At 40.8% G+C, this 22,083-nt stretch overlaps 1 long non-coding RNA gene across 2 annotated transcripts; it reads right to left on the bottom strand.

Moving 5' to 3' along the window:
- Positions 1-1,003: 1,003 nt before the first annotated feature.
- LOC309370450 lies at positions 1,004-11,506 on the bottom strand. Of its 2 annotated transcripts, XR_014168575.1 has the most exons (3): positions 11,444-11,506; positions 2,652-2,705; positions 1,004-1,218 (listed from the first exon to the last, which is right to left on the bottom strand). It is a non-coding gene; the product is annotated as an uncharacterized lncRNA (long non-coding RNA). The 2 variants fall into 2 exon arrangements; XR_014168576.1 differs by lacking the exon at positions 2,652-2,705.
- Between the last annotated feature and the right edge of the window lie 10,577 nt (positions 11,507-22,083).

The raw sequence follows: 22,083 nt of genomic DNA, 5'->3' as shown, positions 1-22,083 counted from the left end.
GCGTAAATTTCGTAGACGCCCACTGTCAGATTCTACCAGCGACTAACGGAGTCATGCCTTGGGAGGCTCCGTTAGTGCCTCGGTTTGGCTGAACTGCCAAACACCAGAGGGATCAAGCTTTTACGCACAAGCAGCTCATTATCCCATCACACTTGTGTTAGACGCTCACTCAAAATATTTTAAAGAAAATACAGAATACATCTCTGGGTGATATAATGGATTATGGGCAATCTGTTTTTCAGGGAAGCTTGCCTGACATCATTGAGAAGCCCCTGGTAATCTTCCAAGGAACTTCAGAGTTTCCATGGAACAAAGTTTGAAAACCACTGCTGTCATGCTGCAGTGGATGCTAACCAGCATGCAGCCATTTTCATCCCCGCCTTCTCCAGATATACAGAGTGGAAGTCAATTTATGGCTAATTCCTCGGCAGGAATGCTTGCTCAAACCCAACAGAGCTTCTAGTGGGTATACCAGTTTATGAGGCAATCTGTCATATTTAAGCAGATCTCTGTTCCCTGACTAGCCTAAAGCAGAAGCAAGCTATCTGAGTACTGCATACTGCACTGTTGTGAAAATGTACTAAACAATCATTATGGAAACTGGAATGCTTTGAGCATATTTCTACTAATGGATCAGTAACTTGCATTCTGATTGGTTGAGAGACAATATGTTTTAAGTCACCCATACAGAGAGATCAGAGCAGCCAGCAGCATTGTAGACTTAAAGCTACCTCGCTGCCAATCCTTGCTTATTAGGCAATTTCAAAACTATAGATTTTCAACCTATAATTCATTGTGTTCTACTCCTTTGTATTCAGTGGGAGTTGTGGACTTGGAGTATAAATGTGGAAAAGTTCCATAACATCTGCTACTAATTTCTGCCAGATGAAAGTGATAATGATGATGAATATTTCTGTTGATGCTACTGATACATCGGCACATCTAAGCTCACTTCCACACCGTATGAATATCTAATTGAAAATACATGACTTGTAACACAGACTTGTTGACTTGGACACAGTTTTAATCGTCTTCATTCATTTTAGGATTTCAGCTTTCTAATTTTAAAGGAATAGCATATCTGGTGAAAGTTTCTTGGTGGAAATTTTGCTATAAGGCATTTGACTCTACCTTGGTAAATGCATTTTATGCTTTTGACCCGAAGGACTTGATATTTTTGTGTCCTCAGCTGAAACTGCCCAGCATTGCCTTGGAATTCTAAGAAATGAGAGAGAATGAGTTATGAAAGGTAAAGGGACCCCTGACCATTAGGTCCAGTCATGGCCGACTCTGGGGTTGCAGTGCTCATCTCACTTTATTGGCCGAGGGAGCCGGCGTACAGCTTCCAGGTCATGTGAACCAGAGCAGCGCAAAGAAACGCCATTTACCTTCCCACCGGAGCGGTACCTATTTATCTACTTGCACTTTGACGTGCTTTCAAACCGCTAGGTTGGCAGGAGCAGGGACCGAGCAACGGGAGCTCACCCCGTCGCAGGGATTCGAACCGTCAACCTTCTGATCGGCAAGTCCTAGGCTCTGTGGTTTAACCCACAGTGCCACCCACGTCCCTGAGTTATGAAAGAATAGTGTAATTTGTTAATTTTAGGCTGTGCACAGTTTTCGCTCCCATCAACCCAGGGCCCCAAACAGACCCAGAGGACTTATGTCTTGGATCTGTTCCTGAATTTGAAAGTTGGGCCAATATTTAATTAGGGATTTTTTTTTTAATCCCACACAGTCATGGGGAGGGCAGGGGAAGAAGACACTGCACCTCTTTCGCCTCTCCTATAACTATTGCAGAGAGCAGAAGGATTCAGTCCTGCTGAAGGAACATTGGGAGGTCTCACTGGAGACACAGGATATCCAAGATGAACACTGATAAATTCATACATACAAAAAGAACATACCAGAGGCTACTGGCTCATGCTTCTGCCTCTGACTGTCAGGCTGTCTTTTTTTGGTGGGGTGGGGAGGCTGCTCTACCCAGGAATCCCAAAGAATGAAAAAGTTATTGTAAGTTCCGTTTCCCCTTTCTCCAGTGGTTTCAGGTTTATTCATTCATTTGGTTTGATTCATAAATCCTCCCTTCTGCATACAGATAAACAAATCCATTTAAACATAAAACAGGCATTTAAAATTATTCATAGCACATCAAACAATGCATTGGGTGAGGTACACAGTTGCAGCTGACCACTTCACTTAACTGTTTCCAAATGCCTGAATAAAAATATTCATTTTAAAATGGTACCAAAACTCATGTGAAGTTGGCACCATTTCTGAGAAGAAGGCATTCCAGAGAAGGAGTGCTACTACAGAGAAAGTTTCGTGCCACTATCACACAATGCACTTCTCCTGGTGGCTATTTGTAAGCCCAGCACTGGCTGAGACATTCCAGTTCCTGCAGTCAAACTTTACCTATCATGCTAATCTCCGCTGTATGGATAATCACTCTGTGGATCCTAAGCGGGAACAGCTGAACCAGGTGTCTTGGCTAAAACGTGTATGTGTATATATTTATTTGGCAGGCTACCCATTTGAAATAATGGAGATAGAGAATCCACTCTGACTCATTGATGAGCCAGTCTGCTGTGTTAATCTCAGTCATCCCTCCTACGCACACTGCTTGAAAATGTTGTAAAATTTATCACCACCTTGATTATGATCTTGCGGACTTCCAGTTGGAGAATGGAAGACGTCATGCTTCTCTGGTGAATAAATAATATAGGATTTGTCAAAATGGATGAGAATTGTTAACTCCTTGATACCATTCAGAGAAGGCCCAGAATGCTAACCTGCTTACCCTCACAGTCTGCTAACTAATCCTTTCTTGGCTGTGCATCTGGCTTCTGAAGTCAGGATGCTTTGCTAATGCGGTAGTTATCAAGCCTAAGGAGAACACTCTGTGGGCCTCTCTGGGAGCCACTATGACAACTGTTGTTGATAATAGACACCAATATAGTGATGAGTAAATATCCTTGTCATGCCCTCCAATGGTAAGGAGTTTTGAACCTTACCAGTTCAAAGGTTACCCAGACTCCAGTGAACACACTGGTACCAAACACAATATCCCCATAATTCAGAAGTGCTTCCTAGTTATAGCTGTAGCACTGTGGAGACATTAGCAGTTCAGCTGAGCTCAAGGCATGGACAAGTGACAGAACCTGGGGTCTTTGAGGAGAAAGCAAAATCCTTCTTCCTCTCATCATCACTTCATGGCACATGCAAATATTCTTCTCTTCCTGGCTTGTCTGCTTTTTGAGCTTCTCCCTAGTTCTTTCCCCTAGCCAGTTCCTCTTCCTGGGATGCCCATCCTCTCCTTCTTCAACCTTTCTCTCTTGAGACTATCTTGGGTGTCTGGGGATGTGCATTGGTACCTCTGCATGTGGTGACTGTTGTTAGCTTCCACTTCTAGTCTCTGACCCCTCTTTTCCTCTGCTGTTCTCCTTCTGGTTTCAGGTACTCCCTCCACACCACTTTAGCCTCATATTCCCCACCTGCTGGTGACAACTCCCCACAGATTTGACCAGAGCTGATTTTTGATCCAGTGATGGGCGCCCAGTACCAGCCACATGTACTGACATCAGCCAATAAATCCTATCCCCATGTGCTCTTGCTCTTCATTCAGTGGCAGCCATGGGAAGAGTCCTTCACCTACTGGGAAGGCTGACAGCACTCCACGGCCTACCTCTGTTGTCATATTTGCTTTAACATCTCAAACTAGAAATGAGATAAGAACTCCCTGAAAACAGCCATGTGAAACCCAGAACAATTACTCATGTCAGAAGACAATCATGTCTAGTGGTTTACCTGGTATAATATCCACAAATGGTCAAAGTCCTGGTCAGTGTTTCACTACTGGACGTTGTCATAAGCAGTGCAATTTTGTTATGAAACTAGCATTTCTCATATCTGTGTGGAGGAAAAAGAGCTCTCAAGCTGGTTGGGAAAAAATGAAGTAGTGGTCTCTGAGACAGGCAAAACAGGCCTCTTCCCTGGACAAGACCTAAGAAGAAATTGTTTGGGTAGGGAAAAACTTGCCTCTTGCGCCCAAGAGGGTGCCACAAACTTAACAAAAACTTGCATAAACACCCTCAGAACTGAAAAAAAAGATAACTGGAAATCTTCTGAAGTGGAAATATTTAAGGACACTGCTTTTGAAGGATCAACAGATGCCACAGTGATCTTAATCCTGGCACCACTACTGTCACTCTAGGATGAAACACTCTTTAATCATTGATTCCTCTTGCAATGAGCTACTTGAGGCTTAAAAGGGTTGAATATTGCCATTCTTGAGGGTCCTATAATTTACCATTTAGTGTCTTTGAGACACCTTGCTTTAGCCTTCTGCAGCTGTGAGAACAATGAAATGACTGGCTGGCATTAGGGACAGAAACCTAATGCTTGTAAATACAGTAAAACTGCCTTTGGGCAATTTGGCAACTGCAAGGCATAGCGTTGGAGGTGGTCTTCTGCTCCCACTGATCAGATATTGTCTGAGGTAATTTCTGCTCAAGGTGCTTATTTTGAAGCCAGGAATTGCACTGTATATTTGTGTGACTTCATGAACTACTCTTGTTTCTTTTATTCAAGAAGGGTGATGAGAAAAATGCTAACATGTTGGTAGTATACAGATGTACGGTTTGCTTTCATTTAATGGAAATGTATCCTCGCCTACATGGGCCAAGCCCATACCTGAAAGAGTGCCTCTCTCTTGCAAAAGACATAAGCTGCTGAAGTAAAATTCCAACCATGTCACAAAAGCTCAGATACGAGCCACACCAGAAACCTTCTGTCTGTTAGTCAGGGCTGCCCAGGTTGCTCATAGAAAACCACTGTTGGTGCACACCCGATCTCTCAGCCAAGAGGAGGTACTTCTCAAAAGTAAAGACTGCCAAACCAGTGAAGTAGTTCAAATTGTTACTTTTTCTTGATTAAAAAACAACACTGAATCTATGTGCCCACTGATGTGCAAACAGACACAGCTGTGCTGCTTTGCTTGTCTGACTTATTAGTTTAATAATCATGGAAGTGACTCCTAAAAACTGAATAGGTTTCTTGTTTCGTTTGTTTTTTTTAAAAAAATAATTATTATTGCAACCATTGGTGCAAGAAAATGTTTCTCCTGCTACAATCTCCTGTTCTTCTGTCACAATTAATCGATTTTCGACTGTAGATGCATACTTTATTAATGTTGTTGATGTGGAAGCACTTGTTAGTGCTATTAAAATATATTTATAGGTACAGACAGTACCCAAGAACTCACTGCACTTGCTAATTTAAACCAGTAGGCAGCTTAATTTGACAGGTATTAATCTGGGATGCAAAAGGGTCACTCAGCGAAAAATGTTGTGTTCGGAAGCCAATGAAACTGCTCGGAATCACCTTCCCCATTTAAAGCTATGCTTAAAATAGTTACAGACTCTTGGACATGCAAATTAGCATTTTGTGTTGATGCAAAAACTACTTCTTTGCTGGTAAGGCTGCAATCCTAAACAAATTTACTTGGCAGTAAGGCCCAATGAGCACAGTGGGATCGATATACAGTACTAAGTAACCACATATTAGATCAGGCTTGTCGAACTGCTATAGTCATACATATCTCAGCCATGCAGTTAACTATATCTGGCTGAAAGTTTCCCTGTCTCCAGAATACAATCCAGCTCCAATAAAATCAGTTGCCATTGTACCTGTGTGTTGTTATCATCCATATAGTTAGGCTGCTTAAGCCCACAACTTTAATGGGATAAAATAACCCACCTAAGCAGGTACAGGGATTATGGAAACTGCTTTTGCCACTTTAGAATGATGCTTGCATTACAAATTTAGAAAATAATAATAATAATAATAATAATAATAATAATAATAATAATAATAATTTATTTGTACCCCGCCCATCTGGCTGGGTTCCCCCAGCCACTCTGGGCGGTTTCCAACAAAGGATTAAAATACTTTATTTTTTAAAAAAGACCTATGACTCTCATTCAGAAAAAAATGTGCTTAGGTCCCATCTGATGCCCTTTTAAATGTGTTGTGGAAGGAAGGGATTACAGTCGTCCCTTGGTTGTCGAACTTAATCTGTTCCAGGAGTCCGTTTGACTCCTGAAATGGTTCAAAAACCAAGGCGCAGCTTTCAGTTGACTTCAGGAGCCTCCTGCACTCAATCAGAAGCCGCATAGGACTTTCGGCTTCTGAAAAACGTTCTCATACCAGTACACTCATTTCTGGCTTTGCTACATTCAGGAGCCAAAATGTCCGAGTACCAAGGCATTCGACAACCAAGGTACAACTGTATTGGTTTGTTGTTCTTAGCTTTACAATGTATTTGTGGTTTTTATATTGTAATTTTATGTTGTGAACCACCCTGAGATCTGTGGATGAAGGGTGGTATACAAGCAACAACAACAACACTAATAAGGGCTGAGTGAGTTAATAACAAGTTGTTATTATTATTATTATTTATACCCCGCCCATCTGGCTGGGTTTCCCCAGCCACTCTGGGCGGCTCCCAACCGGATATGAAAAACACAATACAGCATTAAACATTAAAAACTTCCCTAAACAGGGCTGCCTTCAGATGTCTTTTAAAAGTAAGATAGTTGCTTATTTCCTTGACATCTGATGGGAGGGCATTCCACAGGGCGGATGTCACTACCGTGAAGGCCCTCTGCCTGGCTCCCTGTAACCTCGCAATGAGGGAACCGCCAGAAGGCCCTCGACGCTTGACCTCAGTGCCCAGATGGGGGTGGAGACACTTGTTCAGGTATACAGGACTGAGGTCATTTAGGGTTTTAAAGGTCAGCACCAACACTTTGAATTGTGCTCAGGAACGTACTGGGAACCAATGTAGTTACCTTGTCTCATTGATTTTATTTGGAGTCAAGTGTGGGTAAGACTGTGCACACTTATGTTCTGAACTCCACTGAATGACATACTTCAAAGTTAACATCCATAAGTTTAGCCTGTACCTTTCTGGGTTCAGAGCTCCCTGTTTATAACTCCCACAAATATATATTTTTGGTAACACTATCCTAAATTTTCATCCATCTCTCAAGAGAGGACTTTTTGAAATGAGTTTCTAGTCTCAGATGAGACCTTGCAGTTTTTCCTTTGACCTTAAATAATTGAACACTTTAGATGTTTTTGATGGAGCTTTAAACATTCAATACATTTTAACTAGTCTTGAAATGTGTCATATTTTACTTTCATACTCTTCCATCTGTGGTCAGAGGTCATGTCTGAAGATAAAACTGTATCGTCATTTCAATGCATTTTAATATAGCTTTTAAGATTCAGGTGTGTGGTTTTTTTTTAAAAAAGGGTATCAGTTGCTATTGGAGTGCATTAAAACATGGGAAATATTTCTAAACTTGCTATACCAGCAAAAAAGGAAAATAAGGGGGGGGGGAATAACAGCACATATGTACATAATGCTATACCAGTGTAACATTACAAAGCATATTATAAAGCATAGGGTGGCAAACAACATAATGGCAGCAATGTTTGTTTGTTTGTTTGTTATTTCTCACCCACCCTTCATCAAACCATCCCAGGGCCAGGTTACAGTCCAATTAAACAAACAATTTTAATTAAACTGAGAACAGGTGTAACCATAGCATGGCACTAAAAAAATCTCAGTTATAAAACCTGCATGGAGCCCTCAATGATTTTTCATTGCATCAGCTAGCTAACATCACACAGAAATTAATATTCTATCTGGTGCTGAAACAGGAACATTTAGCAGCAGCAGTTGTATATGCAAGAGGAGGCCATCCCATAGTCAGGCCACTACCACAGAGAGGGCCTGAGCCTGTGTCACCACACAGTGCTCTTCCCCTGGTGATGGAATAACAAGGAGAGCCTCCTATCACTTTAAAAAAAGGGTGCATATAGATAGAACATACAAAACAATGATGTTATTCAACAGTATGCAATATAAAGATGTAAGAGTTCTATTGTTCTGGATCAGTTGTTCATCATTCCCACTCTTTCTAGGCACCTACAGATCGTGATGTCTCAAAAGAAAATAGTACTTCCTTAGAAACTGAGGTGAATAACTTGAAGTAAATGATGTTTTCAGGGGCAAGTCCCCAGGTCCTCTCTGTTCAAAGCTAAGAGCGAAATTTCTTAACTTTCCTGAGCCATGTTTCTGATCATGGAGATCAATGCAATGCAACAAAGCATTGTGTTTCATGACACTTTTGGAAATAAAGACAAGTTTGAGTTGGAGGTGGGGGATTGGTCACCACATTTTAGATGTGACATCCCTTCATGCATTCTGAGTTCAAGTTCTTGCCCTATTGCAAGAAAAGACTCTATATTTGCCTCCGTACCAGTCATACTGCTCCTGGAGTTCTTCCAGCTGCCCCCCACCTAGCTATACAAAAACCACAGTAAGGGCCAAGGACCTGGTGTGTAGCACTGGTGTCCCTAATTTAGGACAGGCAATGTGGCTGGTGCTTACTGGAATGGAGCCGTGTGGGTTCACTAGCAGGGGTGCTGTGCTAATGTGTCCATGTAGCTCTGACCCCACCCAGTACCATAGCAATGGTGCAGTTAAGCATATGTTCATTGAATTGCAAGTTTTTGGATATGCTGACGCAATCATGTAACTACTTTGGGATGCAACAACAAATGTGGGATGGATGTTTGAGCTAAATCAAAACTATTTCTTGAAGTTGCATGCTGAGGAGGAAGAAAAAGAGGAAGGACTTGAGAAAGAGGGCTCAAGGTGGGGGTTTTTTTAGTCTCTGTAGTCTTCTACTTTAAGCTGTAACAATACCCAATCCACAATACATCTCTCCTCCCCACAAAAGCCCTCCAAAACAGGGTTGCAAGGGAAATTAGCTAGCTGTACTGAGTGAATTTTACCTTCACCTCTTTAGCTGACCTGGATACACAGTATGTTATGGCCTTGCAAGCATCAACTTTATCCAGCTCAGTGAATTTTATGTTCAACTCTTTCCCCAGGCATTTAAAAAAACTAACTTGTTACAAAGCTCAGATTAAATCACTGCAGGCAAAAACATAGAAAGCTTGCGGCAACTGAGACAACACAAAATGGCTTCCAGAGAAATGAGGGTAGTGTAATATTAATGGTATTTGTCTTGGGTAGGAGAAGGTGAGATATATGTATACGTGAGTGTGTGTAAGAGAAGGGTATTTATTTCTTTTTTTTATGCATACCAAATGCCAGGTTAAGTAATTGGGGCCCTCTTTGCATATTATTGTTTGGGTTACAAACCACCCTGACAAATAAATGTGTACATAATATTGAAGTCAATTGACTACTTTCTGTAGCACTGGAGTCTAGCATAGCCTGAGAATTGGATTGGGGAATAAAGAAGCACAGAATTGAAGTCAGGAAGAAAGAAGCTGACTGCCCTAGGTCAAATAAAGCTCCAGGAAACACAAGGAGTGTCAAAACCTTGCAGAATCTAAGATACAGCAGCCACCTCTTTTGAAACCAGTCCAGGAGAGGAAATAGGCAGGAAGAACCAGCTGCACAAATATAAGAGGGGAGACGACACCTGGCTTACCAGTAGTACATGTGAAAAGGATCTAGGGGTCTTAGTGACTCAAGCTTAACGTGAGTCAACTGTGTGATGCAGCAGCAAAAAACAAACAAAACTGATGCTATTCTTGATGGCATCAACAAAAGTATAGTGTCCCCATCAAGGGAAGTGATAGGACTGCTCTGTTCTGTTCTGCCTTGGTCAGACCACACCTGGAGTGCTGTGTCCAGTTCTGGGTGCCCTATTTAAGAAGGATATTAACAAGCTGGAATATGTGCAGAGGAGGGTGGCCAAGATGATCAAGGGTCTGGAACCAAGCCTTATGAGGAACAGTTGAGAGAGTTGGGTATGTTTAGCCTGGTAAAGAGAAGACTAAGAGGATATAAGATAGCCATTTTCAAATATCCAAAGGGCTGTCACATAGAGGATGAAGCAAGCTTGTCTTCTCCTGCTCTGGAAGCTAGAACCTGAACCAATGGCTTCAAGTTACGAGAAAGGGGATTCTGACTAAACATCAGGAAGAACTTTCTGACAGGAAGAGCTGTTTGGCAATGGACCAGACTGCCACAAGAGGTGGTGGGTGGACTGTCCTTCCTTGGAGGCCTTTAAGCAGAGGCTGGATGGCCATCTGTGATGGATGCTTTAGCTGAGATACCTGCATTGCATGGGGTTGGACTAGATGACCCTCGGGGTCCCTTCCAACTTTGATTCTATTATTCTATGATAATCACACTGCAAGTTTCACCACAGTATGACTATAAACTTAGTACATGTTAAAAATGCTATAATATTAATAAATGCTGATGACATATTGCAGAGTCTCAGGAACTGTCAGTTTACCCCAGGGAAAAGGACAATATGAGCTGATCTCATTTCAATACTAGGGAATGTGTGCTATTGAATTTCATTATAGTTGCTTTATTTGTTGTTTTGAAATTGCTAGTATCTCCAGGGCAAGTGAACAGATCTAGAAAATGAGTTTTGAATAAACAAAATTGCACACTGTTCACCTATTTATTACCTGTGTTGCACTAATGGTCGAAAGTTCAAAACTTAAAATTGGTAACATAGTAGCCAACATTATTTGTGGTTGTGATTCTGCTCCTCAGTCTTCATATTTTCAGGGAGTGAATTGTATAGAAATAAATGAGACTTACTTCTGAGCAAAATTGCAATCCCAGACACATTTCCCTAGAAGTAATTTCCATTGAAATTAACAAGGACTTGTGTTTTAAGACTCTCTCTGGTAAAGAGCACTGGAGAAATAAAAACATCAGCTCAAACAGAATGGGCCAGAGTGCCCCCCTCATAAATATAAATGATGCCAAAAAATGGGATGTATTAAAGATAAGTAAGAACAATATTTCAGAACTTAAACCATTACAATGTTATATTTTGTTAACCCCTTCAGATAGCTTCTAGTCTATAAATGGTATTCTAGAAAAACAGAATGTTAGTTTTCAAGCTAGCTAAACCAACAAATTCAGCAGACACCCATACTCAGATGAGATTTATGTAATAAGCCAAAATGTGTCAGGAAAAATAGACCAACTACTGGCAGGGGCGGACTTTGCTCTTTCAAATTTCAGTGGTGCCCTGGGAGAGGCCAAAATTCAGTGCCCCCTGCCTCTTGCCTTCCGTTATGCGTGTGCTGTACAACATAGTTGTGACACCCTGTGGTGCCCATCTCAGCTTGGCGCCCAGGGCAAGGGAACTGTTTGCACTGCCCTAAATCTGCCTCTGCCTCTGGGCTATCCAAACCAACCAAATTCAAATCTGTGTTTTATGGATATGAACTACTATTGAAACATAGTTTCTGCAGACATTTTTGTGGTCCATTCCATGAATCCCATCTAGTAACGTGAAGCTGGTGTTCTGGATCACTTTTTCCAGAATAATGTTGCTTAGCTAGAATGGATATCCAAGCTTACCTGGCCTTAGGAGAGCTCACAAAGCCTGTGCCCCTGCCTTGCCTCTCTCTGCCTGGATCTCGGCGGGGGGGGGGGACACCAGATAAACAGTCACTCAGTGAGCTCACAATGACTTGCTCACTGGCATCCTGAGCAGTTCACAGTGAAGTCTCTCTAACCTTGTTTTACTCTGTAAAGCTCTAAACCACTTGGACCGAAAGCACCTGATTCCTCATGATCACTGAGACCCTCCAGTGGGGCACTTCTGGTGGTTCCCAATTCCCCTGAGGGTCAGTTGGCTGTAACTAGGGACCAAGCCTTTAGCAGGCCCTGCCCTGGAAACTCACTGCTGATAGAACTTCAAGCAGGAGCCAACCCTCCTTTTCCTGAGATGTCACTCTTCCAAACACTTTTTTGTCTAGACAGGTCTTTACAACATGCTTTCTAAACATGGAGCTTTGGTTGATTTCATACTTACATGTTACGTGCAATCTTTCTGTATTTTTATGAAACTGCAGGTGATGACTTTGTAATTAAGTAAGTAAGTAAATAACTCCCGGGAATCACCCCCTGTCCCTTTCTAAGTGGCCTGGACCTGGTAGATCAGTTTAAATTGAATATAATGGTCAGACCTGGCATCTGGATCTCTGCAGAACTCCCAGGGGGTGGTTGGTCTGTCACACGTAGTAAAGACTCCAGGAGTCCGGGCAGTATTTTGGAACCATCCTACTTGGAAGTTGGTGTTGTGTGCTGTTTGTCTGGAATACTAGTTATTTCCCAGGGTGCTTATGCAAGCATGGTTTCTGTGGAGGTTTGGTGGCTTACTGCATGAATCTCAAGTTCTCATATATGTACTGTTAATTTTGAGGATCGATGTAGCTTAGAAGTTGGTGTTCTGAGCCATTTCGGTTTGGTTCCGGCCTTTACACCGTTCAATTTTCAATCTATATGCTCCCTACAAAGGCAGTTTAATATGAGAGACATTTGTGTGAAAGGAGAAGGAAGGCCAAAACACCTGACCTGTTCATTTCTACATGTTTCTGTTTTACTAGGGATTCAGTGAATATGAAATTTATAGGCAACTTAGAAGTCTGTAGTCAAATGCCTGGCTGGAGAAGCTTATTTAAGTAAGATATTTATGTACCACTTTTCAAACAGACCTCACAAAACAGTTCACAAAAGGGCATTACAGCAATAAGGATCAGTTTAGAAAGAGAGAGAGAAAGAAAATGTTACAATAGAAGGTGAAAACAATTGTTTAGAACAAGCTATAATGGCTTCCTTAGCATCCTGCCCAGGTCAGGATGCCCCTGTGGTAATGGCTGGAAGAAGGAAGAGGAACCACCATGGACATCTGGATTGTGGCAGCTCACCTGAATGATTTATTTCTTCTCCCTTCCCCTCAAGGCAAAATAGTCTTTATTGATTTTAAATCAATACAGAAAAAAATATAACTGTTCAGGTTGAAGCTGCAAGGCCTATTGACTACAGTGGCTGATAATAAGGCATCTGCTTTACAGTATTGTTATCTTATGTATTTTTACTTGGAAATAAATCTCACTTGAGGGGGGGATTCCCTTAATGCTCCCCATCAGTGGAAACCCTGCACAAGGAATTCCATTTGCCTAACAGGGTTACCCCCTCTCTTCCTTCCATGCCCCCCAAATTGGCTTGGTGGGTGGTTGGAAGAACCCCTGGAACAACATGCAGGGAGATGAGGGGAGATCATTCGATCTGGCAAGCTGCAGTGCTTGTGCAGATGGAATGTTTGTAACAGAGCAATGTTGAATTCCTCCCACTGTATTTAATGGGTCTTATTCCCAGCGAAGTCAAAATTAGTGCCATTTACACCCCAGTGCAGCTATGGTTTATGTGGATGTATTTCAATGGGACTTGAAATTACACATATTTGGGAGTGCAGGCCTAAAGGGGGTGAACTTTGTTTGGACCATGCTTAGTGTGGTTATCAAACATTCCTCAACTACTTATATAGGCTTCAGGGTTATTAAAATAAGAGAGGTACATTTATGGTAGTTTTGAGGTCATGTTTTTCTTTAATTCTCACATGAGGGCCCCTCTCCTTCACTATAACATATGGGAAGGTTTTGTTTAATTATTGAAAATCTTATTATTTTAATCCTCTGAAGTAGCCAGCTCTAGAGAGGGAATTGGTCGTGAAACTCTAACTTTCATTATGGATCTGCCAATATCCCAGCATAGTAATGTGCCATTGATTTTGCTATTATGGCCGATTACCTGCTTCAGCTAAGGGGTAAAAGGTTCATGGATTAATTCAGCCATATATTTTCCCTTTAGTATTGTGTATAAGACATGCACAGACATGAGATGTATGTGAATAGACCATTATGGGAAAATATCTACTTAGTGTACATTTTTAAAAGCACCCTTCCACAGCCTTCCTCTATGAAAGATTTTGTTTGGTTTAATGATAAAGCTGATGAAACATTGATCCCGTGTTCTCTTCTGAAGTCTTGAGGAAATTATTGTTAATCAATGTAATGGAGATATCATGAATTCCTTGAATATAAGCTTGGTTATTGTAAAAATCAGGGTCTGAAGTCTACCATACTTACTCAATTAGAAGCCATTTTATGAAAATTATGTATAAGGTAGAATATATTATCCCAATAACCTCCAGATTTGACTCCAAGAGTTTCCAGATTCTATGTGCAAAGTTGTGGCCCTCAAATTATTGCTTTGAAGAAGGTGTAGCTGGCCAAACTGAGGCATTGTTTGTGAGTGGCTTCCACCAGTTGTTTGTCGATTATCAGAGTCAATGGTCTCAGGTAGTGAGTATGCCAGACAGTGAATTGGAGTTTGCCAGGGCTCCTGCTTGCCTTAGCTTGGGTGACCAGCCACCCAGATCCCTAATGGGGCAAGGCTCCTTGTTGCCCCCCCCCCACTTCCACTTTCCTCCCTGCTTCACTCTAGAAATATCTAAATTTTAAACGATCTTGCACCAGGTCTTGATTACTTTGGCCAGAACTTACTGTCATATTTGGATAGATGAGATTAACCCATGGAATGTTTTATACCCTCAATATTTTATCCATCTTTCAACAGACTGATAGTTCCTATAGATTAAGCTACAAAGCAAGTGTACTCAGAAGTGAATGTACTTAGGGTTGCTTCCTTAAAAACATAATTTTAAGGATTACATATTGTAATCCTTCATTAGAATAATAACTTTGTAAAGTATACAGTCTGGGGTTTCCCCCCTCCCCTCTTTACTTTCCCTTCTACATGGGTGCTGTTTCTCTTTTTCTCTTTCTCTCTTTTATTTACGTCACACCACGTTTAGTGCACATAAAATTATGCACTTTTTAACTTTCAATAAAGATGTCTGAAAAAATAATAAAAAAGGGATTGCTTCTGTAAAAGCATGAAACCTTTGGTGGCAAGCATCAGACTTCATTTGTAAATCACACTTGAGTGAGACTTCGTTGTTGTTGTTGTTGTTGTTGTTGTAAATCCCAGGATAGTAGGCAGAACCAATTCAGAGTGGGAGGTAGGAGGGCTACTTGGCCTGGTTCTCCAGGCTCAAAGGGGCCTCAGATTTAGACACTTGTTAGTTAGTTGTTTTTTTACATTTGATAAGCTTCATGACTTGTTTTTATGCACATTGGATCAAAATGTAAAACACACACTCAGCTTAGCGCTTCAGATTTAAACTATTAAGAGGTGGTTTGGAAGAATTCATTGTTGTGGTTGCTAACTGATAGATTTTATCATATTAAAGAGTTTTAAATGTCCATAAATATTAATAAAAATGTATATGTTCTGAGGGCACAGACTTAGACTGTGATGATTGTGCCCTCTCAGACAAACTGATTATACAAACAAACCACTCGCTCTTTTACATGATGCCTTACATTAAAACAGTATTGCCATTTTTAATATTTATTATGGCTAGTGGCCTCAAAAGCTGGAAGTGGCCCAGCCTTTGCACCTGGGGCCAAATTGCAGATGCAAAGGTTCACCATACCCACAGGTCTCTTTTTACGTTTCTTAATTTCCTGACCCAGATGGGAGACCGGGATCCCCACAGAAGGTCGGGTGTTTGGCTCCAAATGCTCTTTTTAGAACCACCACCCTACAGATGAAGTGCTAGCATTTTTTAAAAGAAGCCACTTTTGACAGGTGTACAAAACATCAAACAGATAACGATGGTGGTAATGATTGATTTTTTTAAAAATAAAATCTACTGGGTGATGTGTATTTTGGGGAGGAACTCATAGTCTATCCAAGACTCCATTGCCACAGTCCATCCCAAATACTTTATTAGGGATAAAATCAGACTATCACAATTGTTCTTGCAAGTATGGCTGCCAAAATTAGATCAGTGTTCATGGGAGAGCTGTAATTTAGTTCATGTCAAAATGACATGCCTTCAGGCACCTTGCTGCTCTGGTTCAGCGAAGTATGTGATTTTCCAGATGGTTATACTGTGATATTTAGTTTTTATAGTGAACATGTGATTGGTTTCTATGTCTGTTTTATGGTTAGCTGTTAAACTGACCTGACCATTGCCAGAAGGTGCTATGTAGCTGCAGTAGTTAAAGCCTCTTTTATTAGCTCTCTTGATACCATGGGCAAACAGATCGAAGCTACCTGCTTGAATACAAACAGCTTACCCATCCTTTGGTGATAAATTCATCACAACTTTTCCGTTATTGGCAACTCCTGCTGTTCCATGCTGAAATGACTGCTTTGTATAAACAACCTGTTGCATGATAATGGCAATTATTATTTGAAAAGCAGTCATGAAAAATTGAGTCCCCAAAGCATATCAACAGATCTCGCTAGATTTTTGAATACATCTAGGCTTAGGTCTCCTCCTCCTGCAGGGATGCAGAATTTCCTTTGGATGCATGCAATTTGTGAAGCAGCGTGAAGCTGAAAAGGCAGACGTTGTGCAAATCATTATATGAACCCATTTCCTACTACTGAGGAGTGATACATTTTAGGGCAAAGGGTGGAACAATGTTATCTTCTCCCTAGAGTTGAACATGTTTATAATCGAAACAGGACTTTTGTGCTTGCTTCCTGACTGACATATCTTCCTCCACCTTTTGGCCCTAAGACTGAATATTATTATGGTTTCAGATTCTTTGGCAATGACAGTTGACTTGAAATTTACTATAAACCTGTGGCCTCTTCTCCCACTGTACTCTTTTGTGACCTAAGGGCTGGAGTTAAATAGCACTTCACCTTGCCATCTCTCTCCAAGAAAGGTGATAGGGTTAATAGAGCAGAATAAATTCAAATGTGCCCTTGATAGTGTATTAAAAGGCTGGCTGGGATGCTCTGGCTTCTCCTGCCTCTGACAAACAGCCAAACACAACCTTTTCTGGTACCTGCAAGGATTTGTGCACATCCAGTGGGATATTCCTTTGAAAAGCAGGCCATTCCACCCAAGCTATATCACAAATTGGTTTTGAAACTCCTTTCAGCTTAAAAAGGTGGCTTCTATGTAACACAGGGAGGGATCTGGCCTTTGCTTCTCTGTCATGAACAATCAGTATAGCTGAAAAATTAGTTTGGATAGGCTCTACTAATCTGAGGTCCGGGGGAAGCATGTTAGAGAACTGATCTAGTTTACTTCACAATCATCAGTTTCTCGAAAGCTGTCAGCTGGGTAATGTGTAAATGTTTTATGGGGAGATTCTACCTAAAGCCATGGTGGTGGACTTATTGACATTTGATTCCTCCTCTTTTACAAAGTACTTCTTTGCAGGCTGGATAATTAACTTACGGAACTTGTTGCTGCGAAGGGTGGTGGAAGCTACTCAGGTTCAGCACTTTCATAAGAGAAGCTGAGACCATTATTTCAGGCAATAGGTGCAAGGAAGCAGTGATACCTCCCCAGGGTCCCCTCTTACTTGCTTCATCCTTGCTGCTGCTGCTGCTGCTGCTGCTACTGTTACCACTAACCAATCTCTCAACAAAGCTCTCTGCCTCTTCTGCCTCCTTCTGAGGAAGCCTTCTTGTTCTGAATTACCTGGTTCAGGGGACACGGTGGATGCTTTTCACAACCAGAATGCCTCACTCTGAGGAAGGATGCCCGTGGCTCTTCCTCAGAGCAAGGCAATGAGAAGGGTGGGGGGAGAGAGAGACCATCAGTGTTTGGCTGGCTCCTGTGTGTGATCCAGTAAGGCTGCCCTTTAGGTGGAATTTTAAAATATCTTTAGGAGTAAGTGATCCAGTACACACAATCGTATCACAGCTTCTTGGAGCCATTGTGGCCCTTATAGCTTTTATGCACAGTGCTTAATTCCTATGGTCCTACACCAACTTGCACGTTGGGGCTTTTAAAGCAGTAAGAACAGTGATATATTACATGGTCATAAGAACAAACCATGATTTCAGGTCAACTGTGCTCTACAGCCATTCTTCTGCAGTAGCAATGGCAATGTATATTGTCTTTATTTTTAGAAAACAAAACAAAACAAAACACAAAACTCATGTCAGTGGGAATGGGATAAACATCCTTAGCAGTTATTAATTTGCTTTCTGGTGTGAAAACCATAAATACAATCTTGAATTAATGAATAACCCTTTCTCCATTACCACAGAAGAGTAACTAAAGAGTTCATTTTCTTATGGAGCTGCTTTAAAAACAACAACACAACATAATATTTAGATCCATATGGGAGGTTTGTTTCTACATGGTAGCTTTGCAGGCAGGCATTGGCGATAGAAATTTTAGCCAATGCTGCAGTGTCAGGTTTGGACAACTACGTATATGTATGTGGCTCTGGGTGGAAATGTACATTGTTATTCACATCAAAAGTCACATTCAGCTGTTTCAGTAGGGCCAATGTGAACCTTGTTGTGTGGATGAGGAGATGCATTCAGATCTGAATCTGCATAATATAGACATTTTGGGGCTGCTTCCATTTGGCCCCCTCTCTTTCCTGTTTGCTGCACGGCTCTGACTTCTTTTTATTCTGGCAGCCATTTGGTATGGCCTGCCAGGTTGAAGATTCTTTTGTGGCATCCCTCTGGTTTTTTAGATTGGTTTTATCAGCGGCACCTGCCTCTGTTTTCACTTGCTGTTTATTTTGCTGCTGTTGTTTTATGTTGGATTTTATTGGATTTTTAAACTATTGTAAGCCACCCGTAGGATCGCAAATGCAGTGTAAGGGCAGGATATATATCTCTTGCCAATCTTTTTGTCCTATGGTGGTTTTATTGTTGCTGCTGCTATTGGTATTATTTTAATTTTATTGCAGGCCCCTTTTGAGCCATCAAACGTAAAAGCAGCAGGATATAAATTGAAATACGAAATAAATTAATTTGTCTATTCTTCTTCTTAGCCTGTGCAGTTTATGCATGATTTCCACATGTTTGGATGCTGTTGTGGGAAGCCAAGAATTAATAAACAGAATAGAGCAAATTTTCTAGAGAGGGGTCTCCATTAAAGGTGGCTATTATTATAGCATTTTGAAGATTGGAGAACCACTGAGAATTGCCGTATTCCAATTGAGCAAATTATTCTGCACATTCACAGCTCAGTGACTGAGAAAATAGCAACAGTGCTTTAATGGCAGTATCTGTGCTCTGATAGGATTACTCGCGGCCAGCTAACATGTAAGAATTGACATTTTAATAGTAAGATTATTGTTTGGGCAATTGTACATGGATTAGCCTCGTCAAACACCCACTGACAATAATAAAAAAATTATATAATTGTGTAGTAGGGCATTGGCATGTGCTATCTTGCATTGCAACCAGCATTCAGTTTTAGAATAATTGTTCATAATGTAGCCAGATAAAATGTTGCTGTAGCTGCTGAAAAAGATACATCCAGTTGCTTTTACTGATTATCAGTCTAATCGCTGGCGTCTACGATTTGCATCACATAATAACTAGTATTAAAAAACTTTTTATCAGGGAGTCTTTTTGTCCATCTCCTAATCTCACATTCATGCTTTAGAAAAATTGGATTGTGAATTAATCTCTGAAACCATGAAGACAAATGAAGCATTATGCACAGGGATCAGATTATTAGGGCTGACACAGGCTTCTAGAGACACCCATCCAATAATTAGAGTGTCTACCATGAAAAATGTAAAGAGAGCTGGTATAATCAAATTACAGTACTTCTACACACAATTGCCACAGGAAATAACTTCCGACTCCTCAGGTTGCATATCATGTTTCTTGTAAAATGTTTTTGTGGTCCATCTCTGTCCCAATGCATGCATTGCTGAGTCAGCATGGGAGCAACTGAAAAGTACCCTCCTATAGCTGGCTCCACTTGTCTTGGCAACACATGGAAGCTCTGATCCAATCAGACACCCCTCTGCTCCTCTTCCTTTCCATGTGAGCACCATTCCCAGATCTAGTTGTTGTTGCTGGCATGGGACGAAATACAATATCAAGATGTCCCATGTGACTTCAGCCTCTGTACACTATAGAGAATATGTGGAGAACCACAGTTGTTTTCCCTATAGCTACTGCACATGTCTGTTGATAATGTATGAATTTTGCAAGTTGTTTGATGGTTTTGTTTAAAAGAATAAAAGGAGAATTTCCTGAATGCCTAGATTCAGATTTGGGGCAAATACTCTCTTGGTGAGAGAACCCAAGCAGAGATTTAAAATCACAAAACATGCAGCAAAGTAAAGCATGGAAATATAGGCTTTTAGACCTTTAAAATATCCCATTTTAATTTGCTTCCCAAGCTTCCTCTGACTTCCCTTTTAGCATAGAAAAGACTACACAGTTTGCTAAGTTAAAAATTGTTTACTTACAAACTCTTCAAAGGTTGTATTTATAAGCAGTCAGAAAACGCAGGCAGCCAAATTACCAATTATTGCAAAAAAATGGTAAAAATGTTTCTAAATTGTTGGTCTAGAAACACAAAAATGGCTTGTAAGCCATGCACGCAGTCTGAGCCTGGAGCAACCAGGTTCTAACCTCCATTACACGTGAAGTTCACATGGTAGATGAAGTGTTTCTAAATTACTTGTACAGACACACAAAGATGGTGGGCTTAAGCCATGCAGCCATCAGTCCAGATGTCCTTCCTGGTTCATTAAATGTTCCTGGTTCATTAAATCATTAAATTTTGGAAAAGAGAAAGAGAAGAAACAAAGTGACGACTTCCAAGATGAGGGGGCATGCTGCGTGACCTAGCTAAGTCTAGGAAAACAGCTTACTCTATGGTCTTGACTCCTTCCTGCATGAACTAGAGCTAAGCATGCTGGTTATATGCTGATTTATCCCACAAATTATGCCTCTACATTGGTAAAATGTGTAAAGAAGATGATTAGGGGAGGTCAGATCTTCCTGTGAACTAGGTCTTGGAGTCCACATAAGTCGTGAGCCTTTACTGTTCTTCTACTACAATTTTATATTTACAAAGCTTGTATTAATGTTTAGGGCATTCACCTCATTACTCATTTTGGCATAAGCTTCTTTGGGGCCAAGAGAGGGAAGCATTATGCTAAAGTAGCAGCTACTTTAGTCAGAAGTGGTTTTATAATTTTGTTCTAGTGTCACTTGTGGATGTTCTTGGACTGAGGCCAGGCCCTTTTATAAGACCCTAAGACTCCAGGGCTGAAAGTTCATTTGAGAACTTCCTTTCTTCTCATTGCACCCTGTGCCAATGTCATTTTGTTTGAGGGGGGAAAAATTCCTAGATTTGACAACAGCATTTAATACAGCAGCATACTAATATCATCAGCTGACAAACAAGGTCGCCATGACAACCAAGAATTTAATTCCGGTGAACAACCAGAAGAAGCCAAGTATCTTGCCCTTTTTGTTCATATTTTGACTGGCAGCATCAGCATCATATGTATTAATTTGAATTCTTTGAGTGTCATTCTTTGTCACCCAGCCACACACAAGAGGAAGAGACTTGTGTGAAACCAAAGGTTTATGGATAAGTTTTTTTAAAAAGTGTCTCAGTCCCCAGTCCCCCCCCCAATGCCTAGTTAATACTGAGCATGCCTAGTGGAAGCAGAATGATGGGTGACTGTTGAGGTGAAAATAGAATCCCCAAGAGAGGGAAGAATGGAGTGCAATATCCCAGAATGGGGCATTTTGTTGCAGGTCACAATTGTTTTCCCTGTTGGAACTAAAGTTCACTGCAAGAACAGACCATTGTCTTTTACTTTCTTTTTGTCTCTCAATAGCAATAGTATTTTTTTGTGACAGAGAAATACGATAAATACGGAAATAATTCTTTAGTATACTTGAAAACCCATGTACCTTTTGGAATATTAAATTTTACCACAACGTTGTTCTGGAGGAGTATGTGGACTTGATAACAGAAATTATTTTTAAAGGGAATAGCCTTTTATATGGCTGGTTAGCAGAGCGCACATAAGGCTCTTTTATTGTAATAAACTATATTATAATGGCAAATAAATTATACTATAGTCACTGTGCTTTGTTTTGACATTTAGCAGATGTCGTCCTTCTAGAAAAGAATAATGGATGGAACAAATTTCCACTTAAATTGATGCAAAATTGATATAATCTAACTATTAACAATTTGTCATAAAACCAAAACTATGAAATGCATTTTAAAGCTTGTCATAATATTTCTGTAACTAGGCTGATTACAGGGTAGGCATTGGGGACTTGAGGCACAAGTCAAATTTCATATAAATGATGTTTCATAA

Source organism: Podarcis melisellensis (genome assembly GCF_964234715.1).
Source record: "Podarcis melisellensis genome assembly, chromosome: 5".
In the NCBI taxonomy this organism is placed as follows: Eukaryota; Metazoa; Chordata; class Lepidosauria; order Squamata; family Lacertidae; genus Podarcis; species Podarcis melisellensis.
Note: the sequence above shows the minus strand (reverse complement) of the source record. Positions and strands in the feature narration are given on the sequence as shown.